At 42.4% G+C, this 22,858-nt stretch overlaps 1 protein-coding gene across 20 annotated transcripts in view; it reads right to left on the reverse strand.

Moving 5' to 3' along the window:
- NR2C2 (nuclear receptor subfamily 2 group C member 2) overlaps positions 1–22,858 on the reverse strand; it is a 113,862-nt gene that overhangs the window by 62,307 nt on the left and 28,697 nt on the right. For 6 of the 20 annotated variants that reach the window (XR_015151892.1, XR_015151893.1, XM_086368749.1 and 3 more), the window contains one exon: positions 7,518–7,569. The exons of 11 other annotated variants lie outside the window; for them this stretch is intronic. The gene's annotated coding sequence lies outside the window, so the exon portion shown is untranslated. Of the gene's footprint in view, positions 1–7,478; positions 7,570–22,858 lie in introns of all 20 variants that reach the window. 3 more of the 20 variants (XR_015151894.1, XM_086368753.1, XM_086368754.1) reach the window with 1 other exon arrangement.

The following is a 22,858-nucleotide window of genomic DNA, read 5'->3' on the forward strand; positions in this document are numbered from 1 at the left end:
GGTGATGGGCTCCCTGTAGCTCAGTAATAAAGTAAGATTGGGTGAACAGTCTTAAATATCCCTGGGATTCAGAGAAGGATGCCTAACTTTAGAACTGACAGATGAAAGGGAAAAACACTTCAGATCCCTTACCCCTAAGACCTTTAGAGAGGAAGTGTGTTCCAGTGGTACCAGGGGTAGTTTTTAGATATGATTCAGCTTGAAGGCAAAGTGATGTCATGATGGGATCCCTCAGAAATTCTTGCAGCTGTGTGAATTTAAAAGCCTAATACTATGATCAGACATCAAAGCACGCCATCTATTTTTTTCCCCCAAGCATTCTGTTGAAAATCATTTCGCACAATGATAAAAAGTCCATTTGGGGACTCTCCTGGTGGGACAGTGGTTGAAAGTCCACCCATCAACTCAGGGACATGGTTAGGGTCCCTAATCAAGGAAGATCCCTCATGCCGCAGAGCAACTAAGCCCACGTGCCACAACTACTCTAGAGCCCAGGAGCCTCGACCGCTGAGCCCGCACGCCGCAACTGCTGAAGCCCACGCTCACGCTCCACAACAAGCCGCCAAACGAGCAGCAGCGCAACTGGAGGGTAGCCCCCACTCGCCACCACGAGCGCTTGTGCACAGCCACAAAGACCCAGCACAGGCAAAAGTAAATAAATAACAATTAAAAGAAAAACAACAGTCAATTTCGTAACAGGCCATAAGAACATTAGATACATTTCTGACCAGTGTAAGCATCTCCTTTCCAGCCTCCCTTTTTAGTGCCCGAAGTACGTCGTGGCCCTCCCCCTTAGCCTACTTCTCCCCTCTTGCATCTGCTCCAGCCCATCAGCTCACAGTGACTGTAAACGCCTGGCAACACCCAGGTGTGTTATACCTGGCCAGAGCACTTGCACTTTGCCAGAAAACTGCCAGTCCAAAGGACTCAACTAAACCATGAGCAAGGAGGGTGTGAAAGCACGTTCGGATACAGTTCTTCAGAGTACGGTCTCCGACTTGTGCTTACAGAGTAAATAGGTGGTTCCGTTTCACATCCTTTCTAAAGTGAACCATGCTTACGCAACACACGAATGCTTGTTTCCTGCCTAAAGAGTTCATGAAAGCCTTGCTCCTCTGGACAGCTCCCTCCCTGGACCCGGGGGCTGGTGCCCAAGTCCAGCTCGGGGCTCCCAGAGCAGCTGCATCCAAGCCCTCAGCCCAGGGCCCGCCAAGCAGCTGCTCAGAGGCCCGAAGGGACAGCCTCTGACGCCTCAGGCCAGGCACACACTAGGCCCACAATGACTGGTTAGAGAGGAACAGTTTTTAACTTCAGGAATAAACAACAAGTCATTTTTACAGTCCTTGATCCTGGGACTCTGCCTAGGCTTTTTTTTGTTTTATTCCACTCTTGTATCTATCTGCTAACCAAACATTCTGCAGGTACCCCACAGTGTCTGCCCTGGCAGTTTCTTATATAAATAAACCAAAGCGTACTGGTTCCACCAACACACGTGAATGTATGAGGCTGATGGGAAAAGCACATGTATTTTTGCTCTCGAGTGAGAACCATCTCTATTTTACCATAACATGACATTGCCTTGCGAGCATTTTTTTGGGGGGTGAGGGGGGGGAATTCTTAGGAAAAAGTTCTGTATTAGGCATTTGCTATGAATATCTAGGTTGAAGAGAATGCCCAAAGCAGTCAGCTAATTAAGAAAAAACTAAATTTCTAAATCTACAATGATTCCTCATTTCAATTTTTGGCTACAACATTCCTATGGGTTACGGGTAGTTGGACCATAAAGAAAAGTCACTAACTTTTTATTACTTTATCAATCACCTCCCTATAAAAAAATAGAATGGCTACTTCACACCGTCGGGGGGCGGGGCGGGGGGGGGGACGACGACAGATCATGTAGACCCAACATGCAACCAATCTCAATCAGGGGCTTCCAGCTTCTCCTTAACATTCCTAGGAAATGATGAACAAGTAAACAACCGCCTAAGCGGGTAAAGGGTTTCAGGCAGGAGACACCACCAGCCTGACTGAAATGTACCACATCCTGCTTTTATTTTTATTTCAAAGGACCATGAAATAATAAGTACGGTGAAGGGTCAATGGGCAAAGAATTAACCTTCGTGCGGCAGCTTACACCAGAGGGAAGAAGCCGGAGGAGCCTGTTGGTCTTCAAAGTGCACGCCGTCACCTCCTACAAAGGGCTAGAAGCTTCCAGTGTCCATGTTTCTAAAGAACGACATCTCCTGAGGAGTGGCAAAGCCAGCTCTTCTGTATACTAAAGCCTCTCGGGATTATAAATCAGCCTCATTTACGTCAGAACTGATCGACCATTTTAAAACTTTCAAGTTGATAGTATATTTAAAAAGATAAAAGACTATAGCCCTAAATTTAGCACAAATACAAAGATCCAAAATCAGTGAGGACTGCCCCCGATCATACAAAACAAGGAGGTGTGTAAGAGCGGCGGGGTTCACTCTCTGCTCAGAAGCAGATTAACCTGCTGAAAAATAAGAAACAAACAGCTCTTGCCCCACTTGAATCTACCCAGCACGTCCAGATCCAAGTTCCCATGAAGAAGTAACTTGCTAGGCGCTAAGCACAGAACAGACACTAAATCAGCTTCCTTCAAATACACAGCAGGCATCTAACTCCACGGCTATTTCACCAACTGCTCGAAAAACAAGTGCCTGTGAAACACACCGCATCACAAGAAGGCTCCCTCCAGAAACAGACGAAAAGAAAAGGCTGCAAAAATGACTCTTGTTTTTCTGCAGGACACTGCACTTACCATGCCAACGGCTCTCTGCAGCTTTATTTACATTTTTTCTCAGCAACTTCCCCAGCCAGACAGTCCAACCAAAAGAGCCAGGGGTTCATGGGGGGAACTCATGGGCATGTGCTTCAAACTGCCAGTGCAGATTCCATTTGCCAAAACCAGACAGAGCTGTTTAAAGATGCCCTCTCTATGACCCTGCTCTGCTGAAGGTCAAGTGCACGATCACTGTGGGTAACTAAGGAAGCAAAATTGACATGTTCCTGCTGTTTCACCAGCTGCTGAAGCCGTTTGTCTAATAATATGATTAATTGTTTTTAGGGAAGATGCATTTTGCTTTTCAAAGTTCTCCCTTCACCTAGATTGCTGCCTTTGCTACATGCCACCCCTCCAACCCACACCCCAGACCACCTTTCCTGAACAGGGGGCTCAGGAGAATGTTACCATGGGGTGCAACCAACTCAGTTTTAAAACTATAAGGGGTAAAGGGAATCCTTGAAGAACTCGGAAATACCAAGGTCTGCACACAGCATTTTCAACACCGCAGTAGATTAAGTAAAGATACAGGGTCTTTACAAGTTCCTCCTTCCCTGAAAGCAAAAGGCAGCAACATAACCGTCTGCATTACATATGAAAACACCCACAGGAATAACAAGCACTGGGCTAGGCTTCCTACATCCACCCAACATGTAATAGGCACAGGAAGCGCCTCCGATTCTGGTGAGGAAGAAGGTGTAGTCCGAGCAGGTGAGTGACTGTGGAATGGCTTCGAATCTAAGCCTCTCCATTCTCCCCAAGGCCACAGAGGAAAGGGAGCTCCTGGGGTGGGGAGCTAAGAGCACTTGCCTCCTGTTTTAAGCAGAGTGAATGCTGGTCCATCACCAAAACCAAACCAAATACAAGAAAGCCTAGGGCAAGGGCAGGAAGAAGCATATGGATGTTTACTTTTATGTAGGATGGGGGCATGGGATTGAAAGAAGGAACTTTGGAAAAACTAAGTTCACACTGCCATGAATAAAGAATTTCCACACCCCAAGTTTGTATGTGTACTAACTTAAAACAATCTAATTTGAAAGAATATGCCATCCATTTTTCAGATTCTAGCACAAATCTAGGCACCCAATCAAGAGGAAAGATGATTCTCTTTTAAAGGAGAGATCAAATTAAAAGTCCTTCCATATCAAGAACTAAAGTTCTAAAAAACTCAGTTCACTAAGTATAGCCAATAAACGACACATTCAAGGAAAGATTACTCCAAGGAAGTAAAAAGCTACAGACTCAACTGTTGAGGTCAACAGGTCTGATCTTCTCATCAAAAATTTTGTTCATGTCCCGTGGACTGGTGATTCTACTTTCAGGAATCCACCCTACATAAACCATCCTAAATACAGAAATAACTCTGACAGTGTGTAATCCTGTATTATTTTTCTAGGGAATATAGGAAATTCCTCTCTCAGGGGTTCAGATAAGGCAGATACTTGCAGATAAAGCAGATACTGCAGGTCTGGGTTCCCTTGGAGGAGGGCAAGGTGTCAATCAGGCTCAGACAACACCGCAGCAGCAGCAGGAGCCCCATGCCTGGCCTGGGTGGTGTGGTGTGCAGTCACAGCATCAGACCAACTCTTCTGTGAGATCTGCGTGTTGTATCTAGCTGCAGAGCTATTTCTCCAGCCCTCTTGGTAACTCTCTCAAATAAGTTGTCCATCCATCCTCACATATATTTTAACTCAATGCTTTTCGAGAATCTTACTTCTATTTAAATTAAAAATAAACGTAACGTATGATTCGACAACTCCACTCCTGCACATATATCTGGAGAAAACTATGGTTTGAAAGGATACATACACCCCAGTGCTCACTGCTGTGCTGTTTACAGCAGCCAAGACATGGAGACCACCTAAATGTCCATCAACAGAGGAATGGATAAAGAAGTTGTGGCACATACATCCGACGGAACTGTACTCAGCCATTAAAACAGAATGAAATAAGGCCATTTGCGGCAATATGGAGGGACCTAGAGAGTGTCACACTGAGGGAAGTCAGTCTGACAGAGGAGGAGAAATATCATATGATATTCCTTATATGTGAAATCTAAAAAGAAATGATATAAACGAACGTACTTACAAAATCAGAAAGAGACACACAGACTTAGAAAATGAACTCATGGTTGCCGGAGGGAAGGGATAGTTAAGGACTTCGGGAAGGTCATGTTTACACTGCTGTATTTAAAATGACCACCAACAACAAAAACCTTCTGTATAGCACATGGAGCTCTGCTCAGTGTCATGCGACAGCCTCACCGGGAGGCGAGTTTGGGGAAGATGAACACGTGTGTATGTATGGCTGAGTCCCTTCACTGTCCACCGGAAACTGTCACAACATGGTTAATCGGCTATCCCCCAAAAACACAAAATGTTTTTTGTGTTTAAAAAGTTAAAAATAAAAATGTCCAGAAAATAAATAAATAATCACCGACAGCTGGTTTCTAATGTATTTGCTATTAGATTTCTTGACTGTATGTACTGTCTGACTGTACCCATGGACTGCAGCACACCAGGCCTCCCTGTCCATCACCAACTCCCGGAGCTTGCTCAAACTCATGTCCATTCAGTCAGTGATGCCATCCAACCACCTCATCCTCTGTGGTCCCCTTCTCCTCCCGCCTTCAATCTTGCCCAGCATCAGAGTCTTTTCCAAGGAGTCAGTTCTTCGCATCAGATGACCCAAGTATTGGGAATTTCAGCTTTAGCATCATTCCTTCCAATGAACACCCAGGACTGATCTCCTTTAGGATGGACTGGTTGGATCTCCTTGCAGTCCAAGGGACTCTCAAGAGTCTTTTCCAACACCACAGTTCCAACGCATCAATTCTTTGGTGTTTCTTTATGGTCCAACTCTCACATCCATACATGACTACTGGAAAAACTATAGCTTTGACTAGACGGACCTTTGTCGGCAAAGTAACTTCTCTGCTTTTTAATACTGTTGAGGTTTGTTATAGCTTTTCTTCCAAGGAGCAAGCATCTTTGAATTTCACAGCTGTAGCCACTGACTGATATAGCATGGATATATTTTTTTTATCAGTGTTAATTTATATTACAGAAAAGTCAGAAATGAATGTCCCAAACTAGGAGATGGGTTAGTGAATTATGCTATGCTCCCTTGATACATAATTATGTAGCTATGAAAAATGATGGTCATACATTTCTTGTAGCAATCTACAAAAAGAATGATGACCTTTAGTCTGTGAAATTAACATGAAAGTGATCAAAAGATACAAAGTTGTATGCACAGGATGATTACAACTGGATGACACTCAAAAAAGATCAAAAACTACATGTCTGTTCATTTTAAAAAGAAATCTTAACACTGAGTGCTTACTACGTTCCAGTTTTAGACAGGGGGTATTAGGGGGTGGAGAACAACAGCAAATGAGACAAAGTTCCTGCCTTTTTCTGGAAGTTACATTTCATGTGACAGGTAAACAAGTATACATTTGTCAGATGGTGTTAAGCATTACGGAGGAAAATAAAATTGAGGATAGGCAATGACAGAGATAGAAGTAGAAGTGGCCATTCTATTTTTTTATAGGGAGGTGATTGATAAAGTAATAAAAAGTTAGTGACTTTTCTTTATGGTCGAACTCTCACATCCATACGTGACTACTGGAAAAACCATAGCTTTGAATAGATGGACGTTTGTCAGCAAATGTGTGTCAAATGTGTCAAAATGAAAGACATACAGTTTTCTTCTTTTTCAAAACTTTCAGAATGTTGTATCACTTTTATAGTAAAAAGAAAAAAGAAAAAAAGGAACAAACTGTTTGCAGGGAACTTCCTGGCAGTCCAGTGGCATTCTCACTGCCAAGAGTCCAGGTTCAGCGCCTGCTTGGGGAACTAAACCCCGTAAGGTAAGCAGTGTGGCCAAAACAACAGAACGACAAAAAACTGTTTCCAAAACAAAGTTACCTTCTACAACCAGCAAATATTGCTAGAATTTAGTACAATGAATCTTATTTTCCATCCAAAGTCTGCAATAACTGTGTTCTTCTTTTCTTCATTTTTAAAAGAAAAGCTTCTACCCATTCAAGAAAGAACAAGGAAAGCTTTTCCATCTTTCTTGGTAAGATGAAATATAAAAACATACTGTACTATAAGATAACTTATGAAAGAAATCAAAGATGACACCAACACGGAGAGATAGACCATGTTCTTGGATTGGAAGCGATCAATATTGTCAAAATGACTATACTACCCAAAGTAATCTACAGGTTCAATGCAATCCCTATCAAATCACCAGTAGCATTTTTCACATAATTAGACAAAAAAATTTTACAGTTTGTTATTAAACAGAAAAGACTCCAGGTTGCTAAAGTAATCTTGAGAAAGAAAAACAGAGATGGAGGAATCAAGCTTCCTGACTTCAGACTGTATTACAAAGCTACAGTAATCAAATATAGTATGGTACTGGCACAAAAACAGAAATACAGATCAATGGCACAGGAAACAAAGTTCAGAGATAAACCCACTCTCTGGCATCCATGGTCATCTAATCTACGACAGAGGAGGCAAAAAGAAACAATGCAGAAAATACTGTACCTTGCCAATAAGTGATGCTGAGAAAACTGGTCAGCTGCATATAGAAGATGAAATTAGAACATTCTCTAACACCTTACAAAAAAATAAACTCAAAATGGATTACAGACCTAAATGTAAGACCAGACACTGTAGAACTCAGAATCTACCTGTGCAGAAAACTCTCACACGAGTCGCGGCAGGACCTTCTGGATGCTCCTCCTAGAGGAACGAAAATAAAAACAAGATGGGACCTGATTAAACGTAAAAGTTACTGCCCAGCAAAGGAAACCACAGACAAGAAGAAAAGACAACCCACAGAAGGGGACAAAACATGTGCAAACAAAGTGACCAACAAGGGGTTATTCTTCAACATATAAAAACAACTCAAGCAGCTCAATATCAAAAACAACTCCATCAAAAAAAATGGACACAAGAAATGGACATTTCTTCAAAGAAGACACACAGATGGCCAAAAAGCTCCTGAAAAGATGTTTAATATCACTAATTATTAGAGAAATGTAAATCAAAACTACAATGAGGTGTCACCTGATACCAGTCAGAACAGCCACCATCAAAAAACCTACAAAGAACAGATGCCGGAGAGGACGTGGAGAAAAGGGAACCCTCCTACACTGTTGGCAAGAAGGCAAATCTGTGCGGCCACTACGGAGAACAATATGGAGGTTCCTTAGAAAACCGACAATAGTTACCGTATGACTCAACAATCCCACTCCTAGGTATATATCCAGAATAACACAAAATTTCAAAAGGTACATGCACCTCAATGTTCACCTCAGCGATATTTACAACAGACAGGACATGGAAGCAACATAAATGTGCATCCACAGCAGAAAGGATAAAGAAGGTGCGGGACACACTGCTGCCGTTCAGTCACTAAGTCTTGTCTGACACTTTTGCAGCCCCATGGATTGCAGACCACCAGGTTCCGCTGTTCATGGGATTTCCCAGACAAGAATACTGGAGTGGGAAGGAATCTTCCTGACCCAGGGATCAAACCTGCATCTCCTGCACTGGCAGGCAGATTCTTTACCATTGAGCCAACAGGAAAGCCCACAATGAACTGGACTGAACTGAAGTCAGTCAAATGTATCACTCACGCTGCTGCTAAGTCGCTTCAGTCGTGTCCAGCTCTGTGCGACCCCACAGACGGCAGCCCACCAGGCTCCCCCGTTCCTGAGATTCTCCAGGCAAGGACACTGGAGTGGGTTGCCATTTCCTTCTCCAATGCCTATGCAGAATCAAATTTTTTTAAAAAAATGATACAAATGAACTTACCTACAAAACAGAAACAAACTTAGTTACTGAAAACAGACAGGGTTATTAAGGGGGAAAGCGGAGAGAGGGATAAACCTGGAGATTGGGACCGACACATACACATTATTTACACATAAAGGAGATACAAAATAGGTAACAGTAAGGAGCTGCTGTATAGGTCCTACTCGATACTCTGTAACGACCAATATGGGGGGAAAAATCTATATGTATATATATAGCTGATTCACTTTGCTGTGAAGCAGAACTAACACAGCATTGTACGTCAACTATACTCCAATAAAAAGTTTTAAAAACTGCTGTAAAAAAATACTCCTCAATCTCCTTACCTATTAAAGAACTGCTACTGAAGTTTAACGAGGCTCTGTGTTTCTGTAACTATGATCTAAATGGAATTATCTCAGTGGGCAGCCAGGACCCTGGAAACATCTCACTCTGCCGGCTCCTGTTTGGGTGCCTTTGGGTAAGTCCTGTACTTGTTCTAAGACTGTCTACTTATTTGAGGTTAATATCACTTTCCTCACAGATACTGGGAGGATTAAATGAGGCAATAAATATAAATGCAATGTAGTATAATAAAAAAAACCCCAGCATTTCTATTACAAGTTTCTTGAGGAAATCAAGTGCAGTGTTAAAACTACAATCCTCAGTAAAATACTATTTTTCCCTATGTAAGATGTTTAGGATTTTCTGTATTTTATGTTTTGGCAGACAAAAAGGTTTCAAACCCTCCAGTCCTGCGACCAATGAACAAATATGGTCTCCAAAGTCTTTTGAAAGTTTCAGATACTAAACGTATACACCTCAAATGCAGTGAGGTTTTAAGAAAGGAGACATTTTCTGGTATAGATCATCACCGTTCTCTTCTGAGACAGCAGAGGGAATTATTTTGACAAGACGCTTCTCCACACTGCAGCTCTTCTACAAAGACAACACACGTCCTCACCTTCTGATCACCTCTTTTCCTCTTGCACCACTTATTCTAACACTAATCTTATTCCAAATCCCAAAACGCTTCATCTTCTTACTACTCTTAAGTCACAGGTTATTTAAGTACATACAAGCATCCGAATTCTCCGTTCTATCTTCTGCGACAGCTGCGCCTAAGCACTTACATACTATACTGCCTTCATGATAAACTGCCTTCCTTTTATTTCTGTTGAATATAGTTACTGTACTATATTAATGTTTTTTTTAAAAGTTATTTGTATATGAATTGTTGTATTTCCTCTTAACATCATGCTGGTGTAATAAAAGGTTGACTTTAAAATACTGCAATAAATAGAGGGGGCTGAGTTGGAAAGAAATGAAAACCCCAAGAAGGAAGAGTCCCACAGTATGTCCTCAATGAATGCTTGCTGAATTAACAACTGAGCTGATCACTGACCCAGCTACTTTTTGCATATAAGAATGCATGATTAAGAAAAAAAACTTTAAAAAGGAAAAGAATCAACTTGGAAGATAAAATTCCAACCAGGTAGCTTTTTAAAAAAATTTGAAGTACAGCTGATTTACAGTGTTAATTTCTGCAACACAGCAGTGATTCGGCTACACATATATGCTCTTTTTCATATTCTTTTCACCACGATTTATCATAGGATACTGGTGTATTTCCCTGTGCTATACCACAGAACCATGTTATTTATGCATCCGACATATAACACTGCACCGTCTAGTCCCAAACTCCCTACCCTTCCCTCCCCTCCCCTCCCCCGGCAACCGCAGGTCTGTTCTCCATGTCTGAATCCGTTTCAGTTTTGTAGACAAGCTCGTGTCTGTCCTATGTTAGATTTCACATAAAGTAATGGCACCCTGTGTTTCTGACTTATGTCGCTTACTGTGGTCATCTCTAGGGCCATCCAGCTTGCTACAGACGGTGTATTTCACTCTATTTTATGGCTCACATTTCACAGTATACAGGCACCACATCTTTAGCCATTCATCTTCAGTGGGCACTGAGCTCACTTCCATGGCTTGGCTACCGTAAACAGGGTTACTATGAACAGTGAGGTGTATGTATCTTTTCACATTAAAGTTCTGTCTGCCACTTAGATAGCTTTTAATTCAGCAATTCTGCTTCCAGCCTAGAGAAATATACCCACAAGTGAGTCCAGAAGGCAACAAAAACAAAGATGTCTGCTGCAGCACTATTTATGTTTGAGAAACTGTGGAAGCAACTTAAATGTGCTTCTAAGAAGAGGGGCTAAAAAAAAAATACAGCTGTAACTTATGTAATACAATATGATAGTAAAAGAATTACGTATATCACTGTTGACAGTTAAAGCAATCTGTAGAAAAATAAATCTATCTAGTCTGATTCCATTTACATTAAATTTAAAAAATCTATATATTTCTAGTTACGTATACACGAACATAAATACTTGGGGAAATGTCTGGAAAGTACCAGACCAAACTGAAAATCAACAAATTTCAAACACCCAGGGCTTCGGGTTCAAGATGGCAGAGTGGGAGGATGTGCGCTCGCCTCCTGCGAGAGCACCAAAAGCCCAGCTAGCTGTTGAGCAGCCCCTGACGGGGGGCACTGGAACCCACCAAAAAAGGTGCCCCACATCCAAAGACAAAGAAGAAGCCGCAGCAAAGAAGCAAGGAGGGTTCGAGCATGTTAAAAATCAAATCCCATACCCGCCGGGTGGCTGGCCCACAAACTGGAGAGTGATGATACCAAGGAACTCCTCCCACTGTTGTAGAGGTTCTGAGCCTCATGTCAGGCTTCCCAGCCTGGGGCTCCAAAAAAGGGACTGGGAATCCCCAGGGAATCTGACTTTGAAGGCTACTGGGATTTGATTACAGGACTTACACAGGACTGGGGGAAACAAGACCCAGGGGAAAGGAGCAGTGACCCCACAGGAGACTGAACCAGACCTACCTGCTAGTGTTGGAGGGTCTCCTGTGCAGGCGCGGGTCACAGGGGCTCGCCATGGGGGAGGGAGCACTGGCAGCAGCAGGCGGGGAAGGGGCCCCTTGGTGTGAAGCCCTCTTGGAGGTTGCCACTAACCATACCATAGAGCCCACAGACCCAGGGCTGGGCTGCTTCAGGCTAAACAGCTACCACCACCCTTATGGCAGAAAGCGAAGAAGAACTAAAGGGGCTCTTAATGAAAGGGAAAGAGGAGAGCTGGAAACGGCTGGCTTAAAACTCAACATTCAAAAAACTAAGATCATGGCATCCGGTCCCATCACTTCATGGCAAACAGACGGGGAAACAATGGAAACAGAGACAGCCTTTATTTTCTTGGACTCCAAAATCACTGCAGATGGTGACTGCAGCCATGAAATTAAGACGCTTGCTCCTTGGAAGGAAATCTATGACCAACCTAGACAACATATTCAAAAGCAGAGACATTACTTTGCCGCCAAAGGTCTGTCTAGTCAAGGCTATGGTTTTTCCAGTAGTCATGTATGGATGTGAGAGTTGGGACTATAAAGAAAGCTGAGCACTGAAGAATTGATGCTTTTGAACTGTGGTGTTGGAGAAGACTCTTGAGAGACCCTTGGGTTACAAGGAGATCCAACTAGTCCATCCTAAAGGAGATCAGTCCTGAATATTCATTGGAAGGACTGATGCTGAAGCTGAAACACCAATACTATGGCCACCTGACACGAAGAACTGACTCACTGGAAAAGACCCTGATGCTGGGAAAGATTGAGGGCAGGAGAAGAGGATGACAGAGAATGAGATGGTTGGACTGCACCACCAACTGGATGGATATGAGTGTGAGCAAGCTCCGGGAGTTGGTGATGGACAGGGAGGCCTGGTGTGCTGCGGAGCGTGGGGTCGCAGAGAGTCGGACACAACTGAGCGACTGAACTGACTGAAGCTACCAACAGGGAGGGGGATGACTCCATCCGTCGGCTGACACAGGATTAAAGCTTCACTGGCACAGCCCTGTCACCAGAGCAGACACAGTGTTCCCCAGTTCCTCCCATCTGGAACTTTACACAAACCCCTCCATCAGAGGGCAGACAGAAGAAGCAAGAAGAACTGCAATCCTACAATGGCTAGAGCAAAAATCACATTACAGAAAGTTAATCAGGATGAAAAAGCAAAAAGTTATGTCCCTGATGAAGGGGCAAGATAAAACCCCAGAAAAACAACCAAATAAAGTGGAGATAGGCAATTTTCCAGAAAAAGAATTCAGAATAATAATAGTGAAGATGATCCAGATCTCAGGAAAACAATAGAGAAGATGCAAGAAATATTTACCAAAAACCTACAAGAACTAACGAACAAACAGATGAATAAAATACTAGAAGAAATCAACAGCAGGATAACCAAGGCAGAAGAGTGGATATATGGCCTGGAGGACAGAGTGGTGGAGATCACTGCAGCAGAACAGAATGCAGAAGAACGAACGAAAGGGGGAAAAAAAGACAGCTGAAGAGAGCTCTGAGACAACATTAAAGGCACCAACATTCGCATTACAGGGATCCCAGAAGGAAGAGGGAGAGAAAGGCCCCGAGAAAATAGTTAAAGAGGTAATAGCTGAAAACTTCCCTAACATGGAAAAAGCAACAGTCAACCAAGTCCAGGAAGTAAGGGAGTCCCAGGCAGAATAAGCTCAAGGAGGAACACACTGAGACACACAGGAATCAAACTGACAAAAATTAAAGACAAAGATAAAATACCAAAAGCAACAAGGGAAAAACAACAAATGACATACAAGGGAACTCCCATAATGTTATCAGCTGATTTCCCAACAGAAACTCTACAAGCCAGAAGGGAATGGCAAGATATATGAAGTATATCTGTATCTATGTATAAAGGGATGAAAGAGAAGAACCTACAACTAAGAATACTCTACCCAGCAAGATTCTCACTCAGATTTGATGGAGAAATCAAAAGCTTTCCAGAGAAGCGAAAGTTAAGAGAGAATTCCGCACCACCAAACCAGCTCTACGACAAATACTAAAGGAACTTCTCTAAGCAGGAAACACAAGGGAAAGACCTACACAAAATAAACCCCAAACTATTAGGAAAATGGTAAAAGGGACATACATATCACTAATTACTTTAAATATAACTGGAGTAAATGCATGAACCAGAAGACAAAGACTGGCTGGGGAGATAAAAACACGTTCATGTCTGCACTTTCCCTTATCACACCACTCTACGTAACACCCCAAATTCTACGTATTTATTTTGCTAGGTTATTCATGGCTTGCAAGTGCAGTGACCTTTTACGTTTTATTTGGCTACTGACTGTGACAACGGATTAACATCTTCCACTACTGTGATTTTCACTTAATACGATAATTGTACCATGACCGGTCAACAGAAAATAAAAGAATTCTTTATCACTAAAACTATCATTTTTTCTGGAACTCTCTTGCTTTTTTGATGATCCAGTGGATGTTGGCAATTTCATCTCTGGTTCCTCTGCCTTTTCTAAAACTAGCTTGAACACAGTTCATGTATTGCTGAAGCCTGGCTTGGAGAATTTTGAGCATTACTTTGCTTGTGTGTGAGATGGGTGCAATCGTGCAGCAGTTTGATCATTCTTTGGCATTGCCTTTCTTTGGCATTGGAATGAAAACTGACCTTCTCTAGTCCTGTGGCCACTGCTGAGTTTTCCAAATTTGCTGGCATATTGAGTGCAACACTTTCATAGCATCATCTTTCAGGATTTGAAATAGCTCCACTGGAATTCCATCACCTCCACTAGCTTTGTTCGTAGTGATGCTTTCTAAGGCCCACTTGACTTCACATTCCAGGATGTCTGGCTCTAGGTGAGTGATCACACCATGGTGGTTATCTGGGTCCTGAAAATCTTTTTTGTACAGTTCTTCTGTGTATTCTTGCCACCTCTTCTTAATATCTTCTGCTTCTGTTAGGTCCATACCATTTCTGTCCTTTATCGAGCCCATCTTTGCATAAAATGTTCCCTTGGTATCTCTAATTTTCTTGAAGAGATCTCTAGTCTTTCCCATTCTCATTCGAAGAGTTGACTCATTGGAAAAGACTCTGATGCTGGGAGGGATTGGGGGCAGGAGGAGAAGGGGACAACAGAGGATGAGATGGCTGGATGGCATCACCGACTCGATGGGCATGAGTCTGAATGAACTCTGGGAGTTGGTGATGGACAGGGAGGCCTGGTGTGCTGCAATTCATGGGGTTGCAAAGAGTCGGACAAGACTGAGCGACTGAACTGAAAACTATCATTTAACAGAAAACCTGTAACCACTTTTTAAAATCCAAATGTATATCAGAATTATCTTGGAATTTTTTGAAAAAAAAAAAAAAAAAAAAAACACAAATGGCCCAGATATTGCTTTTGTTTTCACCAAAGCTCAGGAAAAAAACAAAACAACAACCCAAAATTGGTTATCATACAGACCAGATTTTATTATATTGTGATTAAGTTAAAATAACAACAACAACAAAAAGAAAATTATAAATGTGAAGCCTAGCAGCTATAAAATTTCTAGAGAAAATGCAGGAGAAAATCTTTATGACCCTGGGTTAGGTAAAGATTTTTAGATACAACATCAAAAGCATGACTTACAATATTAAAAAGAGATAAATTAGACTTCATCAAAATAAAAAAAAGATTCTGCTCTTCAAGAGACACTGCTAAAAGAATGAAAAGTCACAGATTGGGAGAAAATATTTGGAAACCACTTATCTAATAGAGAACATATATCTAGCATATATAAAGAACTGTCAAACTCAAGAGTAAGAAAGCAAACAACTCAACAGCAAAGAAAAAAGTCAAAAGATTTGAACGGGTACTTCATCAAAGATGTAATATGAATGACATAAGCACATGTAAAGTTGTAAAAACAACTCTCCGGTAAAATCAATCAAGAAAAAAGGGGAGATGACACAAATAATATAACCTTAGGAATGAAAATAAGCTATAACTAGAGACGCTTCAAACATTAAAAATATAAAACACAGTTATTCTGAGTAGCTATATGCCAATAAATGTGAAAACTTGAAGTCAAATTCTTAGGAAAACATAACTTACTAAAACTGAAGGTCAATTACCAAAAAAAAAATCTGAATAGCCTTTTAACTATTAAAGAAATTAAATCAGTAGTTTAAAACCTTTCTAAGCCCTGGCAGTTTTACTGATGAGTTCTATAAGCATTCAAGGACCAAATAATTTAAATTTTACATCAATTATTACAGAAAGTAGAAATGGAGGGGCTCTCCTTCCAACTCATTTTATGAAGCTAGCATAACCCTGATTACAAAACTTAAGAACATTTAAAGTCAGTCTTCTCATGAACACAGATGGAAAATTCCTACACAAATAATTAGCAAACTGAACTTAAAATGTATGTGTGAATCATGATTAGATTGGGATTAACCCCATAATCTGTAGCATGCAGCATGGCGTGCTATAGTCCAGTCTCAAGAAATGGACACAACTTAGCAACTGAATAACAAAACCCCCAGAATCAAGATGAGCTTAACTGATTAAAAGAGAGATATCACATTTTAGTATATTTTTAAAAAAGTGATTAAAAACCCAACATCTGCTGAATCTGAGTTTTTTCTAACCAGGCATGGAAGAGAAGGCCTTGCTGAAAGATCCCTGTAAGACAAGGGACAAGACAGCACTGCTGCTCCCAGCGCTTCTGTTACACTCTGTGCTGGAGATTCTGGCCAGGACAGAAAGGCAAGACAAAAACATAAGGACTGAAAAAAAAAATTAAAATGAACATATAGTGAAACCATTAGAATTAACAGAGATAGAACTCTCCCAGAGTTATGAAAATAAAAACAGAAAATTTTAAAATGAGACCTTATTAAACCTAAAAGCCTTTGCATAGCAAAATCATAAACAAAAACAACCCACAGAACAGGAAAAAACATCTGCAAACCATGTGACCCATAAGACATTAATCTCCAAAATTTACAAACAGCTATGAGGCTCAATATAAAAAAAAAACAAACACAATGAAAAAGCTGCCAGAAGACCTAAACAGACATTTCTCCAAAGACATACCAATGGCTAAGGTGCACGTGAAAAGATGTTCAGTACCATTAATTATTAGAGAAATGGAAATGAAAACTATAATGAGGTACCACCGCACACAGGTCAGAAGGCAGAGGGTGTGGAGAAAAGCGAACCGTCCCGCACTGCTGGTAGGACTGTAAATAGATACAGCCACTATGGAGAACAGTATGGAGACTGCTTAAAAAACTGGGAATAAACCCAGCCTGTGACCCCACAGTCCCACTACTGGGCATGCACCATGATAAAACCACAGCGGGAAAGACACGCGCAGCCCTATGCTCGCAGCAGCGCCACTCACTACAGCAGGACACGGGGGCAACCTGGGTGTCCATCGGCAGGTGGGCAGATCAAGAGCACGCGCCACATGTACAGGGTGGAGTATTACTAACCCAGCAAAAGGCGCTGGAGTCAGTTCTAGGGAGGTGGGTGAACCTGGAGCCTGTTTATACAGAGTGAAGTAAGTCACAGAGAAAAGCAAGTGTCATATATGAATGCATACACAGGAATCTGGCAAGATGGTGCTGATAAACAGACTGCTGGATGTGTGGGGGACGGCGCGGGGAAGGAGAGGATGGGACGAAAGGAGAGTGGCATGGAAACATACACACTGCCGTGTGTAACACAGCCAGCCAGGGATTTGCTGTATGACGCAGGGAGCTCAAATCGGTGCTCTGCGACAACCTGGAGGGGTAAGATGCGGTCGGGGTGGGAGGCGGGAGCAAGGTCCAAGAGGGAGGGGACACATGTACACCGATGACTGAGTCGTGTTGATATATGGCAAAAGCCAACACAGTATTGTAAAGCAATTATCCTTCAATTAAAAATAAATATTTTTAATTTAAAAAACTTCAAAAAGAACTACAATGAGGTATCACCGCACATCAGTGAAAATGGCCATGATTAAAAGTCTATAAACAGTAAATGTTGGAGCAAGTGTGGAGAAAAGGGAACCCTCCTGCACTGTTGGTGGGAATGTAAATTAATATAACCATTGGGGAGAACTGTATGGAAGTTCCTAAAAAAAAATAGAGCTAACATATGATTCAGCAACTCCACTCCTGCACATATATCTGCAGAAAACTATGGTTTGAAAGGATCCATGCACCCCAATGCTCAGTGCAGTGCTGTTTACAATAGTCAAGACATGGAGACCACCTTAATGTCCATCAACAGAGGAATGGATAAAGAAGGTGTGGCACATACATCCAATGGAGCATTACTCACCCATTAAATAGAACGAAATAATGCCATTTGGAAGAAAAGCTACGATCAACCTGCTGCTGCTGCTGCTAAGTCGCTTCAGTTGTGTCCGACTCTGTGCAACCCCAGAGACGGCAGCCCACCAGGCTCCCCCGTCCCTGGGATTCTCCAGGCAAGAACACTGGAGTGGATTGCCATTTCCTCCTCCAATGCATGAAAGTGAAAAGTGAAAGTGAAGTCGCTCAGTCGTCTCCTACTCTTAGCGACCCCTTGGACTGCAGCCCACCAGGCTCCTCCATCCATGGGACTTTCCAGGCAAGAGTACTGGAGTGGGGTGCGACTGCCTTCTCCGATGACCAACCTAGACAGCAATAAATAGACAGCAGAGACATTACTTCGCCAACAAAAGTCCATCTAGTCAAAGGTATGGTTTTTCCAGTAGTCATGTATGGACATGAGAGTTGGACTATAAAGAAAGCTGAGTGCCAAAGAATTGATGCTTTTGAACTGTGGTGTTGGAGAAAACTCTTGAGAGTCCCTCAGACTACAAGCAGATCCAACCAGTCCATCCTAAAGGAGATCAGTTCTGAATATTCATTGGAAGGACTGATGCTGAAGCTGAAACTTCAATACTCTGGCTCTCTGATGCAAAGAAATGACTCTTTGGAAAAGAACCTGATGCTGGGAAAGATTGAGCCCCGGAGGAGGAGACGACAGAGGCTGAGATGGCTGGATGGCATCACCGCCTTGATGGACACAATTTTGAGCTCCAGGAGTTGGTGATGGACAGGGAAGCCTGGCATGCTGCAGTCCATGGGGTCACAAAGAGTGAGACACGACTGAGCGGCTGAACTGAACTGATGCCATTTGCAGCAACGTGGATGGACCTAGAGATTCCCACACTAAGTGAGGTCAGAGAAGACGGCCATAATATAACGGCCAAAGTTTAAGAAAAAGGGTCCAAATGAGCTAGTTTACAGAACAGAAACAGACTCACGGCCTCAGACAGCAAACTTATGGTTTACCCAGGGAAAAGGTGGGGCGGGGAATACATTGGGAGCCTGGGACTGACAGGTACATACCACTATATTTCAAATAGACAGTCAACAAGTATCTACTATATAGAACAGGGAACTTAGCTCAATATTCTGTAATAACCTAAATGGGAAAAGAATTTGAAAAAGAAGAGATACATGTACAGGCATAACTGAATCACTCTGCTGTACATCTAAAACTAACACATTATTAACTACACTCCAATATAAAATGAATTTTGAAAAATGCAATCCCTATAAAAAATAAGAGATTGCTGGATTTAAACCATATCTATAGACAAGATCTCTATATACCAGCAGAGTTGGAAAACAAAACTTTAGTATGCTCTTTTCAAATAGCATCAAAGAACGTTAAGTACTGGGAAACAAATCACATGAAAATTATGCTGCATCTCAGCAGAACAAATTAAAAACCTAAATAAATGGAAAAATTTGCTACATGTATGGATTATAAGACTCTGTACCATCAAAATATAATTCTTCAACTTCCCTGGTGGCTCATAAAGAATTCACCTGTCAATGCAGGAGATGCGGGTTCAATCCACAGTCCAAGAAAACCCCACGTGCTAAGCCTGCGTGCCACGACTGCTGAGCCTGTGCTCTAGAGCCAGGAGCTGTGACTACTAAGGCCCATGCTTCGCAACGAGAGAGGCCACACCTGCCACAGCCGGAGAAAAAGCCTACACAGCAATAAAGACCCGGCATAGCCAAAACAAAGAAAATCACTTTTTAAAAAGATATAAATTCTCTCTAAATTCATTCATGAAGCAAATGCAATTCCAATTTTAAACAGCCAACAGGCTTTTTGTTTCTTATATGTATAACCTAACAAATTAACTTTAAAATATATGTTGAAGGTGAAAAGGACCACAGATATTCACAACCATCTGAAAGGCCAGGAACAAAGTGAAGGAAATCTGATCCTTATTATAAAACTTCATATAACACTTAAATGCCAATTCCAGGAGGCCCAAAGGCCTAAACTCTAAAAGGCAAAACTAAATCTTCAATAGACAAGTTAACCACTGAACCGTGGGGTAAGGATGAATTTCATAAACAAGATACAAGGAGTGAAAACTACAAAGGAAAAGACTGATGAATATACAATATCATGAAGAGAATAAAAAGGTAAGCCATGAACTGAGAGTATGCTCGCAAAACACATAAGCAAAAAAGATTGACATCATCAATCTATAAAGAATTCCTACTAGTGAGAAAAGACAGGTGAAAACACAAATACATTTACGAACACAATTTCAAAAAATGAGGCACCCATAAAAACATAAAATCGTGTTCAATGTCATTAATAAATGCGGCAACATAAAGCCACATTGGGCAAGAATTTCGTACCTACCTGACCAGTGAGATCCTACCACACAGCAGCAAGAATATGGAGCGTCAGCTGCTCTCATCCAACCAGCGCTGACGGGGCTGCACCGTGTGGTACAGCCTGGAGCTGACCAGGAGCCTCCGCACAACCAAGCAAGCCTACAGTATCACCGCGAGCCTAGAGAAGCTCGTGCCCACGTGCACTAGAGGCACACGCATCACCAATGTCACCCCCATCCTGTCACTCCCAAAAGGGAGCGGTAACAATCCTGGTGGCTCAGACAGTAAAGCGTCTGCCTACACCCCAGGTTTGATCGCCGGGTCAGGAAGATCCCCTGGAGAAGGAAATGGCACCCCACTCCAGTATTCCTGCCTGGAAAATCCCATGGACGGAGGAGTGTGGTAGGCTACAGTCCGTGGGGTCGCGAAGAGTTAGACACGACCGAGCGACTTCACTTTTCACTTTAAACAATCCAAGTGACTACCAGCAGCAGAATAAATACGTAAATGCATAGCTTCACCGAGAGGAAATGAAGGAACCGGAGCCCTGCTCCTCTGTTCCTGGCGTTCCCACTCTCTCCACAGCGCCTTCCCCACCCAAAACCAATCCGCGTGTGTATCTGAGAGCCATGGGCTTGAACCCCAACAGATAACTTATTTGATTTCATGGGGAAAATGAGTCACATTAATCTACTTACAGAAAACTGCAGTGTATACCTCTGAAATGTGACATGCCAGACACATGTCAAGTAGTACTGGCAGGTTCTGGGTGCTTCTATCTGTGACTGGTTACAAATGACACACTAACCTGCTCGGGTGAATACTTGCTGGGAAGACACTCACAGAGCCCAGTCTCTCAGGATGCATGACCACGCTATTTGCAAAGTGGAGAGCTATGAGGCAGCTTCTCTCTCCATCTTTCTGAGGCTACCTGCCCACTTTCCTTGGCATTTTTCTGAGAGTCTGATCACTCTCTAGCTTCTCTTGGAGGACTAGCTTTCTCTGCTTCTACGTTCCCCAACAACCTGGCCTCGCATGTAGCATCAACTCAAGACCTGACGCTGTATGATCTTCTAACTCCAGAGTCTAATGTAACCTTTTACTGATCATGTACCAGTAAACATGTATTTAACTCTCTACTGGGTCATAACTATGAAAATTGAGAGCACCATTTCACAGACATTAAGATTAAGTAAAATGGTAACACACACAGAGTTTAACAATACCTGGCACACAGTAAGGATTCAACAGTACCACTGTTAGCAAAGTATGTTCTGTTGCAAAGTTATTTCCGTAACGTGATTTTGATTCTACAAAACTGGAAACAGAGAAATGGTGGGGATACAAGAGTTGAAATCACAATGACTCAAAAGTGACTGCTTCCAACTCCTTAATGCACTCTATTCTGTAGCACAGTGTAAACACCACAGAATGCAAAGCACACTGGCATCGAAACCACCAGAAATTCAGCCTTGTGCACAAGACCTAGTCACACCAAGTTCTTTGGTAGTTTCATTCTGGCCATGTGCTCTGTGTCTTGGAAAAGCCCGTCGCATGGTTCTCCCTATGCATTCGTGCAGTAATTCACCATCTCTAACCCCCGCCCCCCTTATGCAGGTCAGGAAGCAACAGTTAGAACTGGACATGGAACAGACTGGTTCCAAATAGGAAAAGGAGTACATCAAGGCTGTATATTGTCACCCTACTTATTTAACTTATATACAGAGTACATCATGAGAAACGCTGGGCTGGAATAAGCACAAGCTGGAATCAAGATTGCTGGGAGAAATATCAATAACCTCAGATATGCAAATGACACCACCCTTATGGCAGAAAGTGAAGAGGAACTAAAAAGCCCCTTGATGAAAGTGAAAGAGGAGAGTGAAAAACTTGGCTTAAAGTTCAACATTCAGAAAACAAAGATCATGGCATCTGGTCCCATCACTTCATGGCAAATAGATGGGGAAACAGTGGAAACAGTGTCAGACTTTATTTTTGGGGCTCCAAAATCACTGCAGATGGTGACTGCAGCCATGAAATTAAAAGACGCTTACTCCTTGGAAGGAAAGTTATAACCAACCTAGATAGCATATTCAAAAGCAGAGACATTACTTTGCCAACAAAGGTCTGTCTAGTCAAGGCTATGGTTTTTCCCGTGGTCATGTATGGATGTGAGAGTTGGACTGTGAAGAAAGCTGAGCGCCGAAGAATTGATGCTTTTGAACTGTGGTGTTGGAGAAGACTCTTGAGAGTCCCTTGGACTGCAAGGAGATCCAACCAGTCCATTCTAAAGGAGATCAATCCTGGGTGTTCATTGGAAGGACTGATGCTGAAGCTGAAACACCAATACTTTGGCCACCTCATGCGAAGAGTTGACTCATTGGAAAAGATCCTGATGCTGGGAGGGATTGGGGGCAGGACGAGAAGGGGACGACAGAGGATGAGATGGCTGGATGGCATTATCGACTCGATGGACATGAGTTTGGGTAAACTCTGGGAGTTGGTGATGGACAGGGAGGCCTGGCGTGCTGCGGTTCATGGGGTCGCAAAGAGTTGGACTCCACTGAGCGACTGAACTGAACTGAACCCTCCCTTGTATCTTCTACCATAAAGTTACTTTCACCTTGTTTTTAAGACAAAATC

This window comes from Bos grunniens, chromosome 22 (genome assembly GCF_055505025.1).
Source record: "Bos grunniens cultivar Pamir isolate PY7600 chromosome 22, Bosgru_T2T1.0, whole genome shotgun sequence".
Lineage (NCBI taxonomy): Eukaryota > Metazoa > Chordata > Mammalia > Artiodactyla > Bovidae > Bos > Bos grunniens.